Source organism: Falco cherrug, chromosome 5 (genome assembly GCF_023634085.1).
Source record: "Falco cherrug isolate bFalChe1 chromosome 5, bFalChe1.pri, whole genome shotgun sequence".
Lineage (NCBI taxonomy): Eukaryota > Metazoa > Chordata > Aves > Falconiformes > Falconidae > Falco > Falco cherrug.
The window spans coordinates 52,524,994-52,551,114 of record NC_073701.1 but is presented as its reverse complement, the minus strand read 5'-3'; the positions used below and the strand labels follow the sequence as shown (position 1 = coordinate 52,551,114).

The window sequence follows — 26,121 nt, the reverse complement described above, 5'->3', positions numbered from 1 at the left end:
GATTTAATATCCCTGGTATTCATCACTGACAAAAAGGTCTAATGAAGAGTTTACTGACATGAATAGAAAGATTCCCATTGTCTTCAAGCACTAAGCATCAATATTACTAAGCTAATGACTACTTTGAGGCAATGTCTACCAATTACAACTTGAGGATTTCTGAAGCTGATGTCTGTTCTTGGCAGAAATCAATTACGGTAAATAAAAAACAGTAAGTTCAGAAAATGGAGATATTGTTAGACTGATGTGGCCCACACAACTGAAACATTTTATATGAGGAAGTAATATGCAATAAAGGAAATTACTGTTCTGTGAATCAAATGTTATTATGTGTACAGTTTCTACAATGCTAATCTATTGTTAAGAAATTAAACGGAAAACATTACACTATTTACAAAGTGACTTCATCAGTATTCAAGCAAAGGTTTTCTGAAAATAATTAATTATTTCTAGGTGAGTTTGAATCAAAGCCAAACTCTGAATATTATCAGCTTGGCTGAAGACATTTTGCACATTAACTCTTCTCCTCTGGGAACAATCATGTCTGTCTGCATTTTGGAGCTGTCTTCCTTGTCTTCAATTAGTTTAATAAGCTCCTACAAACTTAAGATAAAATCAGTTGCAGAGCCACCTCATCAAGGAACAACTTTGGTCAATTTAGGTCATTAAGACCCTGTCAAACTCTCACATTACTGCTGTTCTCAGAGGAAAGGATTCACACACACACCCCCAGCAAAACCTTACAGAGAATAAACAGCCTAGATATTAAGGGGGCAGGGGGAATTCTTTCAACTTTAACTTAGAGTTAAAAGATAAAGGTGTAAATCAAGGAAATGAGTCCACAAAACTGGAATATAACAATATCACTATATCACTCATCATGATGTCGCTAATTTACTGAAAAAGTGTAAGTGCAAACCAAAGACTATTAAATTAATTCCAGAAAACCTTTGGGTACAAGTGCTGCTCTTTCATCATCTAGAGCATGAATTGAGGTTCCTGGGTTCTGGGCTATCACATAGAGAAAATCAGGGAGCTAAGAATAGATGTCAACATATTCTTTACAAAGCATTGGAAGAGCCCTCTCTAGTTTCTACATGAGGCACTTCAGCATATTTTTTGATGTTGGCTTGGTCCTTCTCTGCAGAGCATTTTTATTCCAGATTTTGCACGATATGGAATAAAAATCTTTAGTCAATTCTTTAGTCAGACATTTCACAGGACCTGGACACAGAGAAATAGCAGCCAGACAAATGTAGAATAATTTAGAAGTAGCAGAGCTGCCACGGTAGGGTTCCACAGATGAGCAGTTAAACTGCATTACATAGTGTGTAACAAGCATGAAGGATTAGGACTAGTAAAAGTGAGTCTTAAGAAATATTAGACTAGACAGCTAACTTTTAGATGGCTAAATTCAGGTAGAATTCACCCCAACTTGGATATCAACAAGAAAATTACAATTCTAACTTAGATACTAAATCCAAAATTACAGCCCTCAGTGTCAGCATGTACCTAAAGGCACTGGGAACCTCCCCTTGCACCCAGAAACTCCCTCAGTGACTCAAGGCTATGATGCCAGCTGCCCACCTACTCAGCATGTAAGCTTACCGTGTGCTGTGCACAGGAGTGAAAAATAAATGGGTTCCCACAGAGCAAACATGGCGCTCAGTTGCCATCCAGCTTTACACATCTCTGGAAACTGATCCACGTGAAAGGTCCAGGGCAGTGCACAAGAGTAAGCACCAGGCACCATACCTCATGTTACAGCATCTCTGCTTCATAAATACCACAGTTCCACCAATAATCACAGCAGAAATTATGGCACTCTGAAAGAAAAATAACTAAGCATGGAAAGCATTCCATGGTTTCCCAGTCTGCTTGGAGCTGTGCAAGAGTTTTTTATAGGAAATGAATGTCAGGTTTGCCTTTGAGAGTTGAAGGCTGTAAAGCACTTGTCAGTGACAGAATATGCTTCATATTATTTTATGTTTTCAGTAAAATCAAAAAGTAGAAAGGGGAAGCTAATTCAGGAAGTGTGTGCTGGCAGCTAGACATATTCATGGGAGAGAGGAAAGGTGCAGATGCAGCCTCTCTCTAGAAGCCATCTACCTGGCAGTGCTACAGCAGTGAAGTATGAGGAGGTTTTCAAATTTGAAATCCCTATAGTGGAGAATGCTTGGACTTTACCATGGTGTTTTAGAACATGGCCTACATTTTGTTTCACAAGCTAACAGAACTGCTGTATCACTGCAGTTTGCCTTCACCTGCCTGCAGTGCAGCTGCATCCAACTCCTGCTTCAAAGGGATTTAGCCATCAGCCAGTTCCTCTGATCCTTGGAGGGGATAGAGGAATGCTCTTTGCACTGTTTGGGTTTAATTCTGGAGCAGAGAGGATCCTGCTGAACATGTCGTGTCACTAAGTGAGCAGGCAACACACGTGAATCATCTGAGGGAGGTTTGCATTGAGCATTGTCAAAGCACGGGATTAGCCTTGCAGGCTCATGGGACTCTGCTTGCTTTGAATTTTGGTTGTTTCACATTCAGACAAAACATTGGAACAAAGACAACTCATCTGAAAGAGCTGAAGGCTCATCTGCCTGGTTTGATCTCAGATTACACCACTGGGTTCACCTGGTTCTCCCTCACAACAAAAACCAGCCAAGCGCTGCTTAGCTGCAGCGCTTGGTCAGGATGAGAGTTGTGGGCCTTGACGAATCCTCACTAGACCTGTCCTGAATGTTAGTTTTTTTCTCTCATTAGTATTTTGATACCTTTGGCAGCCTTTTCTTCTTAATGCCCTTATCTCATCTTCCATTTTGGTAAAAAGTATGTATGCTCCCTCCCACCAGTGCATGGGACCCACCTCTTTCATCACTGTAGGTGCCTCCTGTGCATCCCCCTGTCCTGGGTGCCCTGCCAGAAAGCAGACACTGCCCACCCAGCCCCAGCTCTCCAGATCTTCTCCTCAGCCCACGCCCCCTGCATGCCATCCAGCTGCTTGTGCATGACCTGCAAACTGTCAGTGTCACTTAGAGCCCATCCACCCCAAAACTGGGCTCCACAGTCACCTGTACATGTCTGTCCTCCAGTCACTCCATTTTCTCACCCCTAAATCCTGCCAGACACCAAAAGATGGGACAACTTGTCATCTGGGAAGGGGAGAGTGGTGGGGTGTGTGAAGAACTGCTCAGAGACAACCTCCACTTGGACCTCAGGCCATGCCTGGCACATGCAAGAATTTTCTTCATAGAGTGGTAGGCATGGGCACATCCCCCTCACGATGGGTACCCTGGCTCATGATCCTTCTGTGGCAAAAGGTAGTCCCTGGCACACATGTACCCCAAATGTTTCAGGTCACTGTCACACTGCCAACTCCTCCGTATCCTCTTGCTGAAGATTTGACTGCACATGTCTCTTCAGCTCTTCCCCTGTATGAGGCCCAACCAAGTCACTCCACCTTCTCATCCTGGCCCTGCCCATGTCCATTCTGACCACCTGAAGAAGGAAACTCAATGAAGAGTTCCCAAAGACTTCTGCTCTCACATCTGTCATGTCTCCAAACAGTACTGTGTTCCCAGCTCCATGGATACCTCCTAGGATAAGTGGGTGCTCTCAGAAATGTTGAGTGTCACTCAACAGCTCCTCTGCCACGCATGTCTGAGCTCCCAACCCTCACACTTGTATTTCTGCATTCATTGTTCCCCATCACTGGCTATCTGTCCTCCTTATGTTTCATATTCCATTCTCTCCCTCTCATGCACAAGGCAGAGCACCACCTACAGGACTTACACAGCCCTTTGTCCACTAGCGCTCACCATACTTCAGTTGCCCCTTTACTTTTCCTATTACTACAAACACTCCTTTTTTGGCATTTCTGCTTGTCTCCAATAGAAAAGGCTATGACAGTGCATTCAGGAAAAATATAAGAAATAATTTAATCCCCATGTGAATTTCTGTAACTGCAATAATAGACACTTTCTCCTAAAATAACTCAAAACACTCCACAAATAAATACGCAAAAAAGTCCTTTGGCTGTGCATGCCTTTGGTTTGAACAGCATACACCTCTGTGTCTTGGATGAGAGCTTTTTGTAATTTGATTTCATAAAGAAACATAACTGTTTTAATGTAACAGTATTGCAAAAATGATGTTAAACAGTGACTCTACTGAGGTTACTTCAATCTGTAGTTTCCTAGTAAATATAAAAAAAAGCTCTGAAGTCAAATTAATATTTTAAAATGGAGGCTTCACACAGTTCAGATCAACATTTACAATTCCCATGTCTCTTTTTCTTTCTTTTTTCAGTTTGATAGTCAAATATCTGAATTACTCACAAGACAATACATAAAATTTATAACATATTTCAGGGATCTATTATGAAACAGAAGAAAAGAATTATACCCATTATTATTTTCTCTTTTAGAAAATATTATCCTATATTTCATATCTAGTATGTTCTTAAGTCTACAGTACCTTATAAACACTTCAAAGTTAAGATTAAGCTGTTGTTTTGTGCTTTAATAACACTCCATGTCTGATAGCACTAGAACCTTCTAAAGTGCTACACTTAAACAGCTAGGAAAGTATGAAAGTAAAGCCCAAGAATTTCTGATCTTTTGGCCTATTGACCTTGTGTTATAATTTTCATTTTGATGCACTAGAATTACATTTGAATTGTGTCCTGTTCTTCATGAAAATCTTATATTTTTTGAGCTCCTGCATTCAGGCACATCTGCCATCTCCCATTTTTTAAGTTCCCATCGTGATATTTTGCACAAATAGGAGCTTCAAAAATTTGACACAAAGCTTTAGTCTGAAGTTTGCTGTTCTGAAAACGAAGTTGCAAAAACACAAGCACAGCTTGTATCCTAACACTGGCTTGACTTTTACTTTTTAATTTTATTTTGCATGAACTAAACACAAGATATGAATTTGACACAGACTGTAGAGACCATCTTAGCACAAGCTTGGAAACCTAGAGGTTTGCAGATAGTCCTGTCCCACATGTCAGTTCTGTATTCCTGAGACGTGGTCCATAAAAGATGACAGTCCACCCAGACGGGAGGTAGATGCCAAGAACAGATTGCAAATCGCTGCAGTAAAAGAGTATGAACTGAGGTGTGAAAACAAGAAATAATCGTCTATGCAAGAAAGTACCTGGATTTGTGAGTCTGAGAGTTTGGAGAGAGCAGTGAAGAAAAGGAAATATCTTAATGAGGAAAGGCCATCCACAAGGCAGACCAGGCAGATATTTAATAAAGAGGACCGCGGGTGGAACCGCTGGAGGCAGGCAATGGCATTAGTCACGACAGGGTGGAAGTCAGTCACAGGTCCAACTCATGCAGCAGCAGCAATGAACATAGATGCACCAGGTGGCTTTTCACAAAGCCACACTGTAAAGCTCACATGAGCCAGACCCTCCCGAGGGAGGGGAAGGCAGACCTGTGGCAGGACAATTGTTAATGTTTCCATTGTTTTTTTACAAAAGGAAGTTCATGTGATGAAATTATATTGATAACAACAGTTTAACCAAGGTTAAATGACATTCCTAGTCTTATCTTTCCTCCCTTTTTTTCCTCAACAACCTTTTATTAAAATCAGACACTAAGAGGCTAATTTGTATGTGATTCATGCAGATCCTTTCTTCTTTGCCTCTGACTTTTATTCCCACACAGACAGTCACAATACTGCTCATATTGATATAATTGGAAACACTGCCGTTGATTCTGGTAGGAGCAGCATCCAGCATAGCATAGGTGGGTTACTGAGTTTCCATGGGATATCCATTGTCACTATTCAATTCCAGCATCACGCAGGCCTATTACAGGAACACAAAGTACCATATGACAATTATAGCATTAAAGATCAGTACATTGTGATCACATCTAAATTGTCAGCCTTAGCAAGAAGCGCTTAAAAGGGAAAACTGCTCTGTTGCAGACAAATGCTTAAAGAATAGAAGTAGCTGGATGAATTTTTTTGTACAATAATGTATGCAATGTCTGATTTTCTATAGGAGACTATCAGGAATTATCTAAATCATCATGCTCACTCTAGTTAGGGCTTCATGTAGTTCAAATTTATATAATTCTTCTTTGAAGCTACTATGTGAGTTCCATTAACTCACATGGCAACAATGCTTGGCTTTCAAAGCACTTTCATAAAACAGCTGTACAGAGTCCATTTCAAGTCACAGAAATGAATAGTGATTTTGACAGCCAAGGCAGTAATGCTGAGATACAAAGAACTACTTTCCACATCATTAACCACAGCCTTTCCCCCTTGCTAGAGTAGCTGGTAAAAAAGGGCAGGGTACTTTTTGTCGTAACAACTTCTCAGCAGCTCATTTTGTAGGGTATAATCATGAATGTCTTTTCAACTTTCAAAAAATTTATTTTTGTTTGCATAATGGGCCTGATATAATGTTCACTAAATTCACTTATTATGACAAGTAACCAGATTACTGAAGTTTATTGAATTTAAGATTAGGTATTCTAACTCTCAAAAACCTTCAACCAGTTCAAAATGTAACCACCTTCTCAAATACAGCCTCAGTGTAACACTAACCAGCAGTCAGTGCGGACTCCCCAACCTTCCTCTTCCTAATAGGAAAGGTCGGTTTAACAGTCCTTGTGGACTATCTGCCCTCAGTGGAACTGCTGAAATTATCATAACAGCTCATGATAATTTTCCAAGCAGCTGAATCAAGCCTGGAGTGCTTTATGAAGTACGACAATCAATCTCTGCATCTAAGGTCTGAAGAGCAAAATTCCCTTCTTTGGCCCTGTCACAGTAGAGGGAGAATGTTGGACGCGAAGAGCTTTATATTCAGATATGTTTTTGAAGCACAGGCTGCACTCACAAATTGACCTTGTCTGCCCAAAATTAAGAGCAGGCATGAGAGCAGACCACTGTCTTCTAGTCATTTTCCGTCCCTATTATCACCTGTTTGCTTGAATTGATTTTCAGTTCAGAAGATGTAGTATACTGGCCTTAGGAAAACCCCAGGACAGGATAGCTGCTTCAGGATAAATCTGTGCATGCTTTGCCACATTTGTATGTGACCTGATCAGAGTGACCTGATCAGAATGACCTCCTCCATTAACAGGCACTTGGACCTACCCTGGGACTCTAGTGGCAATCCAGAACTAAGACTGAATTCACACCCTGTACATCTACAATAAAGATGGAGCATGAGGAAAAGTTATTTTGACAGCAAACTTACAGAGTCCTTACAGCTCTTTTTTTCTTTGGAGGAAGGAGCACACTTGTTGTTGGAGCTCACCACTAGATAGCAATAAAGACAGACAAGGAATGCAGTAGGAACCAAAGGTCCTGTATGGAAGCTGCACAACAAGCTCAGCAAAACAATTCTATTATGAAAGCACTGACATGAAACAAATGCATTCTGCTGTATTGGTTAATATAAGAACTTGGTTGCCAGAAAGAGATCTTAGGGAATGATAAATAGGTCATCTATTTTTATTTAGTATGGTAGTTAGTATTATAGGCTTAGAAGATGAACACAGAAGAGCTGAATTCCATTCATTTCCTGGCTATTGTAATGGTACAAATAAATGGAATTTTCTACATCAGGGAACCAGCTTTACAGAAAGGTTGAATCCACTGGGGTATTAGTGTACTTGTTAAGAAGGTATTGCAAATGTTGCTTATCTAACACTGGCTGAAAAAGACATGGATAGAAAAGAACATTTGGTACCATTTGAAACATTAACTTTTAAAGTTTCCACAAAGTGCTGCTGTTCTTAAGGATTCTAAAACAAAAACTTACTGTTATAAGGAGTTTGAGATTTACTGTAGCAAAACATTTTACATGTGCAGAATAGGAATTCACAGTTTTCTCATAGGGAAGATTTTTTTTTTCTTTTTAACAAAGATTTGGAAATGGGTGAAAACTAAACTGACAATCTTACAGTTCAGAATTTCCATTAAGAACTTTCTATTTAGAATTACATGTTTTAAGACTGTAGGAGCATAGTTAAAAGTTAATTATGACAACACTTTTTGAATATAAAAAATATTAATTCTCAAAGTGTTTGAAATGAAATAACTAACTGAAATTAAATTCTATTTCCCCAGGATTTTGAGTAATAAAAAAGTCAAAATTAGTTTACTTACCTTTTGGAGAGGTCAAATAAATACAACTTGTCAAAAATATACAGAATAGAAAAGTGTTTTCCCCCCAGCTACACTCCTAGCAGTATTTCCCAGAGCTCCTAAATGTCAGATCTCCACTCCAACATTCATTTCTATTTAAAGACAAATAACTTATTTATAGTATTTTTAATGATTATGAGTATGCACTGAGTGGAAACAAAACAAAAATACTGAAATGCTTACTTGCAGCGTAAGTATTTAGATACCCAGGACAGATACTTCATCCAGCCACATGCCAACCCTCTGGATTCTAAAGCAGAAACTGCTATTGCCTTTTGGTACAAGTACTACGGCATTATCTGACTAAGCAACACTTCCTGAAAGTGCTATCACCTGAGACTGTGCTCTGCCCATATGCATTTTGGCCTGCTGGTAGAAAACAGTATCTTGTGATCCTTGTGTGGATGACTGACTGCAGAGATGCAAGGGCTGATGACTTCACCTTGGAGCAGCAGCACAAAATTCAAGCTGGCAGAGTTCAACTGGATATGTTTGACAACAAATTATTAAGATTGTTCTTCAGAATTCAGTGATGCTCCCCCTTGTGAGAACTACAACAGCTCCCCCCAGAGACACCCCTTCTCCCTCCTACTCCCTGCCCTGAGGTATGATAAGAGCATGGGACATCTCAGCTGGCCAAGTGCACTCCTTCCCATTTCTGCATTGACACCCCTTCTCTTGCACCCTGCGGCTTGTACAGAGAACTTGTCACAGCACTCTCAAAACTACCCAGGTGCAACAGGCTTTTACCATCCCATACCAGGTGAACTTCAATAAGTAGTTCCCACACCTTGCCCCAGAACAGCCACCAATCCCCCACAAGGGTTCAAAACTTTATCTACTGTCCACATTGTGCTGTGCACTGCACCACACCCTCCTCAGGGCTATTTAACTACTTAGCAGGAACGAGCTACAGCTGCACATCATCCATGTCAATCAGCCCACTGCCTCTGAGGCAAGGCCACAGCTGCATGTTATCAATGCTGATCAACCCACTGCCTTCATTCCTTTACAGTGGCCTTTCTTCTGCTGGGAGATATGAGCATACCAGTCCAGGAACCAGTGATCTGCCAAATGCCTTTTTTTTTAAGGGTGTCCTTCCATATTCCTACCTTTAGGGTTAAAGTAGGGACAAGCATGCTTATTGAAAAAAACAGAATGAAATACTTTTTTTCTATTTAACAAGGCAAAAGAAATGTTTTAAAGATATTTATTATTAGGGTCTATGCCACCTGAATTCTTCTTGTATTTAAACTGACTATCATTTCAAGACCACTTTGCCAAATTCACCCAACATACCTTGTGCATTTAGATGACAGCTATGCTTCCACTAATGAGGAATACGCATATTTCAAGGATCAAATGCTTATTTGAAAATAGTTGACAATTAATTATGGCCTAAGGAAATGTCTCAGACCCATTTCTTTCCCTTGTACCTGAATTTTGCCAGGATAATTCTATCAAAGCTAGGCACAGCCGAAGCCTGTCAGCCCCACAGGTCACACGCTGTAAATAATGACTCATGTAAGAGAATGACCTTCATAGTCTTCTGTCACTGCTTTCTCTGGCCCTGTCTCCGGCTGTCCTGGCATGCTGCCTGGACTTCCTAGGTGGACCTGGACCTGACTTGTTACCTCACCTCATCTGATGATCACTGAATTGTTTGTTGATGGACTGTGTCCTTACCACCACCCTGCTCCTGCGTGGGTGTGGTGGGACTGGCCTCTCAGGGTATCTCTGCCTGCCTGTGCTGGGGTCACCCTCTCCTCCTGGCTCATCCTCCTTCCTGAAGCAGCCTTGCTTTTGCTGCTCCCTGACATATGCATCTACTGTAAGCACCTGCCCCAGAAATACCTGTTTCTTTCCACTGACTATTCATGGATTAGAAGGTGCATACTTTGAACAGAGCTAGTCCACTGTAGACATGGGAAGGAATCCCATCTAAGGCAATAATTTACAACCCAACACCTCCTAGAAATTACTCTGCATGGTTTAATATTGATTCTCTGAAAATCTTTTCTATTTTTCAGTAATTTTGTTAAAATGAAGTTCTACATCCTTATATTGTCATCTGGACAGCTATGAGATTCCTAAGGTCAATCAGTTGCTTTTTAAATTGATGGTCTTTGATTAGCTCCTGTCTTTTCTTGCAGTATTCTGTGGTTGTAGCTGTGGCTCTACCCAAAGGGCCTTGAGTGAGACACCCAATTGTGCTTTCCAATAAAACTACTCTTCAGTAATCTCCCCATCCTACCCCAGGATGTTAGTGCTACAACAGAAGATGTGGCCTTTCCTAGCTTTCCTTTAAACACAGATTTCCCTTTTCTATACCCCATTTTATAGGAATAAAATTGCAAGAGTTTTGGGGTTTTTTTTTCCTCTTCTCTGTGTTCTGCTGATATCCCTAAACTTCTAATGCAGCTCTTGACCTTGAATACAGTTTACTATGGATCCAGTGGGAGTAGAATTTTCTTTCTTCAGGAATTTTACTGGAAGAATTAATCAGAAATTATTTCAGCATTTTCAAAGAAAATCAAAATGTTAAAACTTCAAAAGCTGAAGTTTTTACTGGCAAATTCCACTTAAGCACAATCAGGTACATTGACAAAAAGGAGGAAATATGGAAGCTTATACGTTTGGGGTTTTTTTAAAAAGGAGTACAACAAGCTCCATAGCTATAGAGACTGGGATGAAGTGGGAAGTGGTCCCTAAGTGATTGTAATTTATTCCCCTTTTATTATTTTTTATTCACTTATCAGGAATACTATTATTTCCAAGGTTTTTTCATACTCACTGACTATTCAGTTCTGCCCCGCTTTATCACTTTTGTTTATATTGCACTGTCATGGCTTAACCCCAGCTGGTAACCAAGCACCGCGCAGCTGTTTGCTCACTCTCCTCTCACCCAGAGGGATGGGGAGGAGAATCAGAAAGTAAAACTCAAGAGTTGAGATAAAACCAATGTAATAACTGAGGTAAAATAAAAATGAAAGAGCAATAGTAATAACAACAATAACAGCTATAATGAAAAGGAGGGGGAGGGGGAGATGAATGAAATCCAAAGGGAATGGAAGAAAGAAAATAAGTGATGCACCACACAACTGCTCACCACCTGCTGACCGATGCCCAGCCAGTTCCTGAGCAATGATCAGCCCACTCCAACCACCACCACCACCCCCCAGTATATATACTGAGCATGCTGTCCCATGGTATGGGATATCCCTTTGGCCAGTTCGGGTCAGCTGCCCTGGCTGTGTCCCCTCCCAGTTTCCCTGTGCCCCCCCAGCCCTCTGGCTGACAGGGCCTGAGAAACTGAAAAGTCCTTGACTTAGTATAAATATCACCCAGTAACAACTAAAACCATCAGTGTTATCAACATTGTTCTCACACCGAATCCAAAACACAGCTCTGCACCAGGTACTAAGAAGAAAGGTAACTCTTTCTCAGCCAAAACCAGGCCAAGCCTGTTGTGTAAGAATTACAGATACTGCATTCTCCCACAGTATATATCACATGTATTAGCATGAAATGTGATGTTAATTTTGAACTATAATAGTCCAAAATAAGCATATTTATAAGATCTGTATGATTAAGAATGTCTCAAGCCCATTGTTGTTGTCACTAGTATTGCTCCTATTTATGGGCTTACAGGATTTGGTCAAGGGTGGTAGTGGCATCCTTTCAGCATTTTAGATTCTACTATGAATCGTACAAATAAAAGGAAGTATATGTTTATTTTCTGTACATAAAGCATAAGAAAAGATCAAATAATTGGATGGGGTGTGTGTGTGTGTGTATATATATGTATATATATCAGTATCACTGCAACTGGATATCTGCTTGAAGATCTTAAACACATATGCCATGCTTAAACCACATTGTGATGCTACTGGAGAGAGCATTTGCTTGTTAAAAACAGATCAGGTTCTGCTGCCCTTTGTCTTAGTGAACCCTCATTCTCTGTATATAGGTGTCCTGCACTGACTCATGGTTCTTTCTACCTCTAGCATGCCTACAGTTAGCAAAATCTTCCCAGAAGGAGATTAGGCTATATAATAGATCAAAACTCACACAGTAAGAAATAGTGGGAGTAAAGATAAATTTATATACTTAGATTTAGTGGTAAATTTCAATGAGAGTTTAAGATGTAACAAAAGACTTGGATTAATAGGAATGAGTTGTGCAAAAGAAGCTCTGATGATTTTATTACTAAAGAAAACATTTGCAAACACAGGAATCATGCAGAATACTGCAGAAGGAAGATAATCAAAATTCCACGATAACCCCAAATGCACTTCCTTTCAATGAGTTTACAGAGCATCACACTCCAAAATGTGTCATTTCTGTTTAGAATGAATTACTACTAGGTTGCAAATTTGAGGAAACAGTAAATATTTACTTCATATTATGTAAGAGGCTGTTTAATCTATGGGATTTATGGGATGATAAGGATGTAGGTAGCCATATCCAAGGGGGAAAAAAAAAAAGCTAACCCACCACCACCACCACATATGAATTGCTGTTTGTTTTGGGTTTTTTTAATTATTTTTTGATTGTTAATTTTTCACTGTCAAATATCATGGTATCATTCCAGGTACATAACACTTTTTTTACTATACAAAATGAGGACAAGATGTTTCTTTAGCTGTCAGATGATAATTTTGACTAAAGACATTCTCACAGAAAGCAAAAAACCAAAGGCACTTAAATTTTCATTACATTCAAATCACTAATCTGCAATATTCACATGGTTGCCAAGATAACAGAGATTACAACAAGAAAGTAATTGGTATCTTTACAGACAGACAAAGAATACCAAAATGATGAAGAAAACAGGTGATGCTAAGTGAGATCAGCACTGATGTTCATTAGCTATGACATAATCCATCATGCATTTAAAATGTGTATTCTCTTAGGAAATCAAACCAAAAAATGTAAAAGACAGATGTATCTTGTAAAAGATCTTGGGATCAGTTTGACACAAATGGCTCCTTTGTTTACGTTTGTGCTTAGATGTGCTATAGAAATAATCTGACGACAGCTACTTTGAACTCTCTAAAACTGAACTGCAAGTCCCCATCACTGGGGGAAGGTAAAGCAGTTACATGTGGACATCAACTCATATCTACCAGTACTACAGCATGGCCGTCCAGAACATTACCTGCTAAGGAATAATTTTTCACCTTTTCAAAGTTTATTTGTGAGAATTTCTGGCATTCAAAAAGAATGGGATGATCTCCAGAGAAGAGAGATATTTTTTTTGTGCAGACAGAACGCAATAAATCATTTTACAATACTCATTTGGAGCTGTTCAAAATCATTTTGTACGCTCAAAATAACCAGTAGGCAATGTTAACCTTTTAGTTTCTCAAAGCAGATGCCAAATCCTCTCCTATATTCTTCAGCATACAGCAGGAGAACTGCTACATTCCATCTTTCCAGGTTTCTAATACAGGATCCATCTAACAGCTTAGAGATATTCAGTTGCTGTTATCTTCCAGGCAAACCAGCACAAAAGCCTTATAACAGTAGAAGGTATATTGGGTGTATGTGTCCAGGTGTTGGCAGTGGTGGGAGGCTGCAGAAGTGGCTTCTGTGAGAAAAGACTAGCTGCCACCATGTTGGACAGTACCACTTCCAGGCACCTACAAGACAGACCCACTGCCGGCCAAAGCTGAGCCCATCAACAATGCTGGTGGCACCTCTGTGACAACATATTTAAGAAAAGATAAAAAAAGATATGTTGGAGCTATGAGAGAAAGGAATGAGAAAATGTGAGAGAAAGAGCCCTGCAGACACCAAAGTCAGAGCAGGAGGGGGAGGAGTTGCTTGAAGTGCCAGAGCAGAGATCCCCCTGCAGCCCATGGAGAAGACTGTGGTGATGCAGGTTACCTCCCTGCAGCCCATGGAGGGCAATGGTTGGAGCAGATACCCACACTGCAGCTCATGGAGGATCCTACACTGCAGCAGGTGGATAAGCCCTGGAGGAAGCTGCAGCCCATAGAGAGGAGCCCACACAGGAGCAGGATGCTGGCAGGAACTGTGGTCTGTGAGGGAGCCAAGCTGGAGCGGTCCATTCCTGAAGGACTGTACCCTGTGGAAAGGACCCATGCTGAAGCAGGTCTTGAGGACCTGCAGCCCATGAGAAGAACCCACCTTGGAGCCGTTCTTGAAGGACTGTATCCTGAAGGGAGGGACACCATGATGTAGCAGGGGAAGAATGTGAGGAGGAAGGAGTAGCAGAGACAAAATATTATGAACTGATCACAACCCCCATTCCTTTTCCCCGTGTTCCCTTGGGGAGGACAAGGTAGAAGAGCTGGGAGTGAAGGAATGAATTAGAGCCTGGCAAGAAGGGGAGGTGAGGGGAAGGTTTTTTAAATTTTATTTTTATTCCTTATGATCCTACTCTGTCATTAATTGTCAATTGATTTGATTGACCTTACCCATGTCAAGTCTGTTTTGCCTGTGACAATAACTAGTGAGCAACCTCCTTGTTCTTGTCTCAGCTCATGAGGCTTTTCGTCCACTTTCTCCTCCTATCCTCCTGGGGAGGAGGAGTGATAGAGCAGCTTGGTAGGCACCTAGCAGCCACCCAAGTTTAACCCACCACTGAAGTAATTTTAATTATTTGTAAAAAATATAAAGAATAAAGATATAAATGAAAAAAATAAATAAATGTTTGAGATTTAAAAAAAAATGTCACATCACCAAGCTACAAAACCAATAGTCTAAAAGTTTTGGCAGAGCAGAGCAATAATAATGTCCTTATTTTCCAAAATAAGTAGAGTGCAATAAAATATGGATCTATACTTGAACCACTTTTAACATTTGTTTATTGACTTAACTTTGAATTAACTGTAATTTTGACTCAGTTTTGAACCACTGCCATCATAGCTTTTATTTCTCTTTACACTCTCTAAAGGTAAAGAAAAGGGTGAGCAACGATGCTCATGACCATTTCCTGCCAAGAACGATTTCAGTGACTCAACCCTTTATAATGAGAAGCTATTGAGATTAAAAACTCCTTGAATTCTCACTCATCCTTTTTATAGGATTGAGCTTTTCTAGAGTTTCCATACTTTATATCTATCTCTATTGGGTCTGGCTGAGGTCAAGTCAATTTTCCCCACAGCAGCCCCCACAGCGCTGTGCTTGCATTGGTGGCTAGAAGGTGTTGACAACACCCCAGCGCTTTGGCTGCTGCTGAGCAGTGCTCGCACAGCATCAGGGCTGTCTCTGCAACATCCCCCCTCACCAGCAGGCTGGGGGTGGGCAAGGTCTTGGGAGGGGACACAGCCAGGGCAGCTGAGCCAAAGTGATCAAAAGGATATTCCATATCATATGCCATCTGCTCAACAATAAAAGCTAAGAGAAAGGAGGAGGAGGGTGGGGGTCACTCACTATAGTGATGTTTGTCTTCCAAAGCAACCACTATGTATACTCAAGTCCTACTTCCCAGGAAATGGTTGGACACTGCCTGCTGACGGAAAGTAGCGGAGATATCTTTCAGTTTCCTTTGCTTCTGTGTGTGGTCTTTCTTTTGCTTTATCAAACTGACTTTAACTTGACCCATGTGGTTTTTTCCCACCTTATTTTCTTCCTCCCCTGTTCTGCTGAGGAGGGGAGTGATAAAGTGGCTTGGTGGGCACCTGGCATCCAGCCAAGGTCAACCCACCACACTATCATATATAAATTTAATGATTTTTTCAGGCTGTATTAAATTACAGGGAATTAATAAAATAGTTGTGTAAATCAAATGAGCAATATATGCAGTTCATGTATTGTATTCTTGCTGTTATTAATTAGAATTACACATATATAACATAAGAAAAAAAGAGTTCAACCGACCTGTTCGATTTCAGTAACTTAAATTCAAATCCCGTCACATGTACTTCTAGGGACTTATTCATTCTTTCATCTCAAATGGGATGAAACTTTATAAGTAAGCCCTTGCCCATTAGAACGAGTCTAGACAATTGCAAGATAGGTGCCAAACTAAGATGAAAAAAGATAGGTGTGATGAACCTTGAACTTAGTTTTAAACCTTGAAGATGTTCATATCCTACTGCTGAAAGCAATGTAAGTGAAATGTAAGAATTTTTTCTGCCTTCAAATGACTACCATGTGTCAATATGCTCTGGTTTAGCTTAGCTCTTTGAGTACATAGCAGGATAACTGAAGTTTTGCTAAAATTGGCCAGAGAAGCAGAAAATTAGAACTCAAAAATATCAGGGTTTTTTTTTTTAAATGGCTTTTAAATCATATTGAAATTGCTTAATCACTTCTCTTTCCTTCATTTACCTCTGACTGCAGAAGGCAACAAAAGGCAACTAGGGCCTTGTAGGCAGAGGAGAAAAATAGTCCTCTTTTGAAAAACCTCAGCCAAAAAATATAATTTGAGAAAGATGTAGTTTTCATAGGGAAACAATGAAGGTAAGCATATATTAAAGATAAGTAGTAGATTCTAAAGGACAGATTTAATATATTACCACTTCCTGAACAGGAATAAGCTCATATGCATTTTTTTCTCAGACCTTGCTAACTTCTACAGAACTCTGTCTTGGGTGTTAATAAATGGCAATGAATCATGACTATTTGTTTACAAGCAACTCTGGTGCCCAAGAGTACTGCGATACAGATTTATTACACTATTTTTCAATGGGACCCCTGCTTTTCAAAATGGTTTTCTGGCTTTTCCCAGAAGAGAAGGCTAATGATACTAGTATAATTGGCTGATTTAAGGGTTTCAGTAGTCCAAAATCTATTTTGCTATTGAACGTGTCTTTCATCTTTCTGAAAAACACAGGCTTTTAATACAGGACACTAGAAAAGAAAAACTAGGATATTTCATCTGAGCTGTCTGTGTAATTTAACTTAGTTGCTGGTTTAGGTCGATGATTCCTGGAGTGCACACTTTCCAAAAGATAAGCAGTTCACATAAGAATCCCTTTTTATATGGTTTCATATTGTCAAGAAAAATAGTCATTTTAAAATGAAAAAAATGGAAAAATGGCAGAACTGAAATGAACTCTTCCCAGTGACTGTCAAATAGAAAATCAGGCTTTCATTAATCACTGAATTCATTTAACTGAAAGAGTTATTCCCAAGAAATTATCACCTGCTCGAGTGGCTCCAGAGGACGGCCACAGAAATGATCAGTGGGCTGGAATATCTCCCATAAGAGGACAGACTCAGAGAGTTGGGATTATTTAGTTTATAGAAAAGAAGGCTCCAGGGAGACATTATAGCAACCTTCCAGTAGTCAAAGGGGGCCTACAGGAAAGCTGGGGAGGGACCCTTTACCAGGCAGTGTAGTGATAGGAGAAGCGGTAATGGCTTTAAACTGAAAGAGGGTAGATTCAGATTAGATATGAGGAAGAAATCCTTTACTGCGAGGGTGGTGAGGCACTGGAACAGGTTGCCCAGAGAAGTTGTGGATGGCCTAATCCTGGCAGTGCTCAAGACTAGGTTGGATGGGGCTTTAAACAACCTGGTCTAGTGGAAGGTGTCCCTGTCTGTGGCTAGGGGGTTGGAACTAGCTGGTCTCTAAGGGCAAACCATTCTGTGGTTCTACAATTCCATTATTCTAAGTCACTATCATGATAATAAAGTAAATTAGGTCTACTGATCTCCTAAACCTGTCCAAAAGCCCATTGAAAGTGATGTGAACTTTTAAATCAGATTCAGAAATAACAGTACTAAGCAGATGCTACAGGTCTGGGGAGTGTTGCTGTTGTCAGAGCCCTTAGAAGATCTTCCCAAAAGGACAAGAGGGAAGCTAATCCAAACGGGTTTAGGGCTTCTCATGAACAATGTCTTAATGATACATGGCTACAGAGGAAATCAAGTTAAATTATCTGCAACAAGATGGAGTCAATCTGATTATTTCTCTGCTTCAAGATGATTTCTTAGCATTTTGACTGTGTGGTGCACACAACAGAAGAAAATGTATACTTCAGATAGAAAATAGAGGTAAAATTAATGAGTAGTTCTTTGGGGATAGTTAGCAATTCCAAACAAGATGAAGCTGTTTGACTGCATGTCTAAGCAGATAATTCTTTCAAACATGAGGCCCCATTTATTCCGTTATAGGCTGAAAGAAAATAATATTAGTCTGAAAACCACATGAAAAATAAACTTCATTTTTAGTGAGACTCCATATTAACCTAATTGTCTCGGCAATAGTAACTAGGTAAGAAGTACTGTGACAATCGATCCTTACCTTAACTCATCTTTTCCTAAGCTATCACTAAAAAGCTAATTACTTCTGATACTTTTCCAGACAGAGTTTTAGGTATCTGTAAACACACTCAGGCATACACAGGAAAGCAGTTAGCAATGAGTTAAATAATCAGAAAGCTTACTTAGATTCTTCTGCGTTCCAGGTAAATAAAAGTCTTCCCTATCAGACTAGGAAATACTGTAATTACCTGTATCTGCCAGAGGAGTATTTAAATCTTGTGATGAAATGACTTAGTATTTTTCAAGTGCTAAGACATGTACCATTGTTATTTTGAGAACTGCTTAGGGCATAACCAAAAATTATATGGAATTTGCAGTATTTTGTTATATTTTTTCTCATTTAAAAAATTTCACAATTTCTGTGTAACTAAATCAATACTTTCTAACAGTTTTCCAATGCTTGTATTTTTTTTTTCAGATTTATAAGATCACCTCTTATTCATTCTCATACAATGGGTTGATTTGGGGAAACCAGTTATCTCTAATGCTTTTATGAAATTGCAATATCATTGATGGACTCAATATGCAGTAATTCAGCCCTAGGCTGAATATTATTTGAGAAAAAAAGATAAGAAATCATTATCATTGACAGCAGAGCTTTGCCAGGCCTTTTGGAATATTGGACTGGAATGTCTGATCTAAAAAAAAAAAAAAAAAAAAAAAAAAAAGAAAACAATTTCACCAATGTTATCTGCAAAGACAAGTCGACAAGTCTATATAAACTAAAAAAAATACAAACCAGAAAAGTCTGGATCAAGATGACAATAAAAAAGGAGCTTGAAAGAAAAGTGGAAAACAAGTGTGCAGACTTTTTGAAATAGATGAACTCTGTCGGATCATGGGACAAAGGTCAAAGCAGGCTGGTTGAAAGATAAGGTCATAACACCTCAGCTTTCAGAGGAGTTGCTATCAGGGAAAATACCCAAAAGAAACAGTTTGGAAACTTGAATGGACACTAGCACATGCCAGGAGGAGCAGTCCACGTCAGTTAAGAAAGCAGTAGGTGCTGACGTGAATTTACTTGTACCTCTTCATTTAACCATGTATACCCCATAATACTGAAGCTCTGAGAAAAGCTGGATTTAAGCAATGAGGAAGACTGAAGGATGAGTTTGAAGTTTAGTGGCTCGACGGTTCTGATGTCGACTTTCACACAAATCATGGATCTGGAAACAAGTAGGAATATTCTGTATAATGCTATACTTCTAAAATGGAGCGTTCTAGGTTAACACAGTTATATAGGTTCTGGACAATTACCAGTTTAGGGAGACAGGCATCTCCTGAATGAAACTCAGCCCCTCTACATTGATTGGTGCCCTGGGTTAGGATGTAATGAGCTGCCTTCTGGAAGTGTCTGTCTCTCCCCATTAACTACAGAATGCAATCAGCTAGATAAGGTTAGATACCAACCTATTAAGTTAATTTAGGTGAGGTGAATCCTAGACTGGAAGGCAGTATTGGAATTGCTGAGACCTGGAAAATTTGAAGGAGCAGCAATTCCCCATGTGTGCCCCAAAACACTCTGTGATGAAACACTCAGTCTAATGAGCAACCAGTGTATTGCCTAAACTATAAGATGCTATCACAGTGGTAGTAATTTTTTCTTACTTGTATTCTGATTATATTTCTCACACGTTATTCTCCTTATCTCTCTCTTCTCATTACTGAAAAATGTATTTGAACACAGGCAAAGTTTCTGCCCTGCTCCAGTCTTTCAAGATTGATTTCACACAGAGAAACTCCCTACAAAAGAATGGGAAAAATTACCTGAAGTATCTATTCAGATTTGGAGTGGCAGAAAAAGAGGAGAGTCCTAGCATGGGTCCATCACATAATTCAGCAGTGGTCCTGCCAAAACCAAATGGAAAGTAACTCAGATAGACATACTTGAAGAGGCACAGAAACTTTTTATGTTTGTGTACCACATTTTACAGATGTCTATTATCAGCCTTAAAGGACAAACTAAATCATTATTTCACACACTTGTCAGTTTTAAAGAATGTAAAGTTACTGAATTTTCTATGTGGACTCAGATTGCTATTATTTGGTGAAACTTTGGATCATTAATCACATGTTAGCTTTAAAAAGCTGTTCTCTGTCATAGAGTGAATCAGATGTCAAAGTTAAATTTGACTCAGATTCGTAACTAACCAGTAGGCATGTGGAAAAATTATTGCATCCAATGTGTACATATGCAGTAGGTACCTGAAAGTCCCTGAAACCCTGTTTCCCACATCTGCTTATTTTTTCTTCAGACCCTGAAGAATGTTTATGGAACTGAACCTTTTGATCTTTACAGCTCTTCTCTTTCCTTGAAGTTGGTTCGGGGGAAGGCCATTGTCCCCTGTTTATAATTGGTCTCTGGTGTGTGAAAGTCTGAATTAGCCTGATCCAGCTCAAGTGAAAGAAAATGTAGGAGCAAAATATCTGAACTGTTGCATAGTCTTCATGTAAGAAAGTCGGCGTTTTGCACTTCATATTTCTTCCTGGACTGCTGCCTTTTCCCTGGGGAGGCATGAAACAGGACATTGACTTAAACAGATGGTTGCTACTTCTGAATTATTTAGCAGCTAAATCAATGAGAAGATTCTGCTGCCATGAGAGGAAAGAGTTTGCTGGAAGCATTCCTCCTCCTCCTCCTTCTCCTTCTCCTGTTAGAAGTGGCCAGGAACAGCTGGCTATTGGCAGCATCAGAGCCTGTAGGGGTGGAAGTGGAGGATGCAAAAGTGAAACCTGGATTTTAGAGTTACTAAAGGAGAGCTGTCTTACATAAGAAATATGTTTCTCCTCTTCAGATGATCTTTCATCCAGTTAGGTACTCACCTATGGTTACTAGGTAGGGTTGATGGGATAGGAGGATTAAGAAAAAAAAAAGCAATCCAGCTACTTAGCCTGTGTAGCCTGTAGCTTTGGAGTCTACGTAAGATGTGCTCAGATCTCATTTTTGAAACTCTGTGAGACCACAGGCTAATTGCTTTGAGCTATCAGCATAGTTTACAGACAATAACTCAGGAGAAACATTGGAAGGCCAAATTTCTCCATGTAATCCCTGTTTGAGATACAAGTGTATAACCCATTGCAATGCCCAAGTATCTTCCTACTCTCACAAGAAGGAACACTCCTTACTGTCAGTGCCATCAGACTTGTAAAAGCCTGGTCTTGCCTTGACAAATAGAATCTTCAAGCAAACATCATGCTCAGCAGGTCCAACCCCAACTTCCCAACCTTCTAATTCTGAAAACAAAGGTGAAGCTTTGATCAGAGTCAGAGAGATAAAAGCTTCTCTTCAGTCCTCCAAATGTGTTTTATTGGTCGAAGGCGTGACTTAGAGCCGATAGTGATGGTAACAGCTGGTAGTGGAGGAAAAATACCTCTTCAGGGTAAGGTCCCGGCCGTGACCGCTGGCCAGCTGCAGCCCGGCGGGGCGGGGCGGGGGCGCTGTCCGTGGTGCTGAAACGCCGCGGCACTGCCGGGGCTCGGGCTGCCCGAACCGCACCAGCTCCCGCGGCCCCACATCAGCCCCCGCGCCCCGCGGCAGCGCGGAGCAGCTCACACCCCAGGGCGCGCATCTGGAATGCACTGCACACTGTGAGGCAAGCAGGTGTTTTTTTCCGGGCTTGTAACCAACCCTCATTCCTGGTTTCTCTTTAACCAAACAACCCAAGGATCCATCAGCTGTTGGGCTGACTGCTAAGTAGGCTGTGCACAATGGCATATACTTAATAGGTCATGAGGGAAATAAATAAATGAATAAATCAATAGAAACAAACCCCTGTACTGCCACCCACTGGGGGGTGGGGGGTGTGGGGGTTGGGGGCTGGAGGAAGCAACCCAGGAAAACATATATGTAGCTTATTGTGCTGCTGGACTCAAAATCAAGCCTGGACAGAGGCCACACACAGAAATAAATTATGACCAGTTCAGCAGTATCATGCTTCCACAAATGTAGAAATGCATTTTAATATAAAACCCCTGACATTCTATGTATTCATGTTCATGAATAAGACCACCTTTAAATGTTTGAAACTAAAGACCATTTTATAATCTTTTAGTACTGCTAGGTCTAGGATAGGAAGAATCTCAAGGCACCTCTGTGCACATGTGAGAAAACTCAGCCTGTATTGGCATATTATCATACAGCTACAAAATCTGAATTGCTGTGTAAAACTGATCTTCTGGATCAATCATGTATGATGTAACTTTCTAGTTAGTACCCCGATAAAATGAAACAGAGGTTAAAACTTTTAGCTGGCTAGAAAGTGGTAACTTTTCCTTATGGGATTTGCTGCATTCATATCAAACAGGCAAATAGCAATCTTTTTATTTGTTGACATTCTGCAATCTTTTTGACCTTAAATCCTAACACAAAATGTGACTTTAAAGTTGTGGGAACAGCTTGTGCCAAATACTGGAATGAGAGATGCTTGGAAGTACAAATGAGCAGACTAAAGACATGCAGTTCTGGGTATGGAAAGCATAAAGACAAAAATCTAAGTATCATTGTATTATTAATTCACCTGCCTTAAAATTAAGCCAGCCTACACACTTTTTCTTTCTAATTGTAGAAAAATGAGGCTGTTTACCTCCTCACAGTAATGATTTATTATTCATAATGAACAAATCAGTAACAACTGAAATCTGGTGTTAAGGGAAGGAAGCACCATAAACACAAATGACCTTTTGGCACCCAGTTCCTTAATGCAATGAAAAAATTGCATAGCTTTAAATATTACCACAAGATACAGCCGTTGCTATACACCAAAGTAATTAAGTACATTCTGAATCTCACTAAACTGGCACACAAATTGTTTGGAGATAAGGATGTATTGATATAGCTGCTTATAATAGTCAAGTTTACACTGAACAAAGGGATAATAAATCAGTAAATGGCAGAGAACACATAGCTTCTCTGCAAAAAAACTTCAGTTAGACAGCACATGGAAATAATGTATGTGCAAATATAAGCCACCAATTTTATTAACTATACATTTCCTTGTTAACTTGTTTTCATGTTGTTTGTTTAAACAAGCTGGCCACAGATCCAGGTGATCTGACTTTCCAACTGACTCCAAAATATATCATTAATTAAAGCACTTTGCTTCTTCCTATTATTCTTTCATTATTGTAATGTTATGTAAATTATTTTCATTAGGTTGTAATGCTTTCCTCTGCAAATCTGCCTGGGGCAGAGAATTCTTTGCTTCATTTTGCCCTAGATTATTTCATCAACTTTGCAGGGCTTCAGCATACCTCATTGACTCTAAAAGTTGAAAGTGAAACGTAATAGTAGAAGTTCTCCACTAAGATTTTCTGCCACATATAAGCAAAGAAAAACCAAGCTGCTTTTGAAGTGCAGTAGCCTGCAACCCACTAAAAAATATGGACGGTTCTGAGGTTACCTAGGTATTGCAAACAGAAGCCAAAGAGACATGGCCTTGTGTCTGGTAAGCAGAATTCTGCAGAAACAGTCTCAAGAATTCTTTTGGAGGCATTGAGACTACAAACATAACTATTAGATAGGAAGTACTAAATTCTTGTTACACAGGCACTAGGAAAGCTACTTACTTGATTCCCCAGTTTTGTTTAAGATTCACTTACAAGATCAAATTTAATTATGTAGATTTAGGCCTTAATTGTGTAAGACTGTAGGCAGCCTTACTGCTGTCTAGCTGAAATCTCCACAAACTAGGAAAGAGGTAGGCTTGTGTGTATCTCTAGATGTGGGTGTATGCACATGCATCTAGTGATGAGCTTGAAGCTCTTGCAAATAGGAAGTTTCCCCCTAGAAATAAAATTGAGTTAAAGCAAATGAAAACCAATGTGATCTTTCCTTTTTGTCACTCATTATAAATATAATATTTTTTAAGTTTAAGCCATGATTTTTGAGCAGGGTTAATCTCTAAAGATTATAAAGAATTTACAGACCAAGAAACAGGCATTTTTCGTGTTCCAAACACTCTGAAAACACCAAGGTCTGCAGTTACTGGAAGAAGCAATAATTTCAATTTGGAAGTATCTTTTTCAAGTAGAAGAATGGCAGATATAAGCCCAGGAGTGCAGATGTCCAAGAAAGATGTAATACCCTCCAAAGGTCTGACATGAATCGTTCTGTTGTACCACTGATGCACTGACAGCCATCCTTCTTCATGGCCTTCATTCTTTTTTATGTAAATCATTAAATGCAGAAGCAAAATTTCAGAGTTCTTTGAGGGCAAAGCAGTTTTTTGTGTTAATGTAGTAAACATCCTTAAATTTATTCAAAAATCTAAGTATTTGCCTAATAACTTCTATGAAAGTAAAAATGTAGTGGACCACTAATTGTCCACACCACTGAATATGTCCAGCAGCCTGCAAAACTGTGGTGGTTGCATGATACAGTACAAGCTCAGTGTGGCTGGGGCTGTTGCAAAAAAAAAAAAGTAGGACAATAGAGAGAACTAATTTTAAACTATGGTCTGCCAGATTTACTTATATCTCCATTAGGACAGCTGCCAATATTTTGACATTGTGACAAACAATCAAGGGAAAAGTTCATACAGATTCCATCAGCCTTTCTCCCACAGGCATGGGTGAATGGGTACAGTCAGGCTAAGGACTTAGGAAGTGAACATCTTGGGTATGTTCATATACCCCTATATGACTGAATCTAAGATGATTATGTATTCCACATATATGTGCACATAGACATGCCAAAGGATATATATACTGTCTCTTTTCCAAAGAGGAAATGGATGAAAACCAGCCTATATCAAGGCTTCCACATTCCTATTTTGATCACCAAATATGCATGTCATCTTCACGTACGTAGACATATATGCACATTAAATATATATATATATACACACACACATATGTATGTATTTATGTAAAGTGATCAAAGTCATAAGGGGAAAGACATGCACACACTTGATTCAGAGATATCACTTTCCAGTAGCAAACTATTTCATGACTCTAATGAAAAAGGTGGCCTGCTATCAGTTAATAATATTGCCACCCTCATGGTGCAATATAAAATATGAAGGTCTTACCATCATTGTCCTTTTTCAAAACATTTAAAATGCTCTTATTCTGTCAAATACATTTTTTTCAGGTATATAGCTGAAGCCAGTTTTCATGCAAATAGCCTAGTGGTTTATGCTATTTCACGTGACAGAATCAGCTCATCCATGTTCCATTTCGTTTTCTTAGCTAGGTGACCATGGCAGAGAAGGACATTGTCCCCAGGGGTTGTCCAAAGGAGTCTCTTTCTTGTCCTTGCCACAGCAATTTGCAGACCCCTGGGGAGGACAAACACTCTGCTGCCCTTTGCAAATGTTTTCAGTGTGTTCTTCCACCTGTAGAGAGAGAGAGGGCTCTGCAGGGCTCCAAGGCTAGGTCATCTGAGGTATGCCACTCTTCCTTCTGGAAGCTCCTAATGGGTCTTTGTCACCCAAAAACAGAAGAGCAATTTGTTACAAAGAAGAACAAAGGAGATAAATGGCTTTTTGTATCATCTGCCTTTGTTACACAACTAGAGCACAAGCCTTAATGTTTAAGTGACTTTTATTAGAATTTCAGCTAATAAAAAGGGAGATTTCATAACAATATTGCTAAGATGTTAGAAAAATGCGTTGCATTCTAAACCACTGGTTTAGAATTCTGGTTTTGTGCAATATTGACAGTTTGACATTCAGAGCTTGCTGGTATGACACTCAGACA

General features: G+C 39.7%; 1 long non-coding RNA gene across 2 annotated transcripts in view; it reads right to left on the bottom strand.

Annotated features, from left to right (window-relative positions):
* The window catches only part of LOC114017215 (uncharacterized), a 34,368-nt gene extending 25,631 nt beyond the window's left edge, over window positions 1–8,737 (bottom strand). The window contains exons 1-2 of one of the 2 annotated variants that reach the window (XR_008732630.1): window positions 8,362–8,737; window positions 8,140–8,270 (exon numbers count right to left, since the gene is read on the bottom strand). This is a non-coding gene — a long non-coding RNA (uncharacterized LOC114017215). The remainder of the gene's footprint in view (window positions 1–8,139; window positions 8,271–8,361) is intronic. The other variant, XR_008732629.1, reaches the window with a different exon arrangement.
* Between the last annotated feature and the right edge of the window lie 17,384 nt (window positions 8,738–26,121).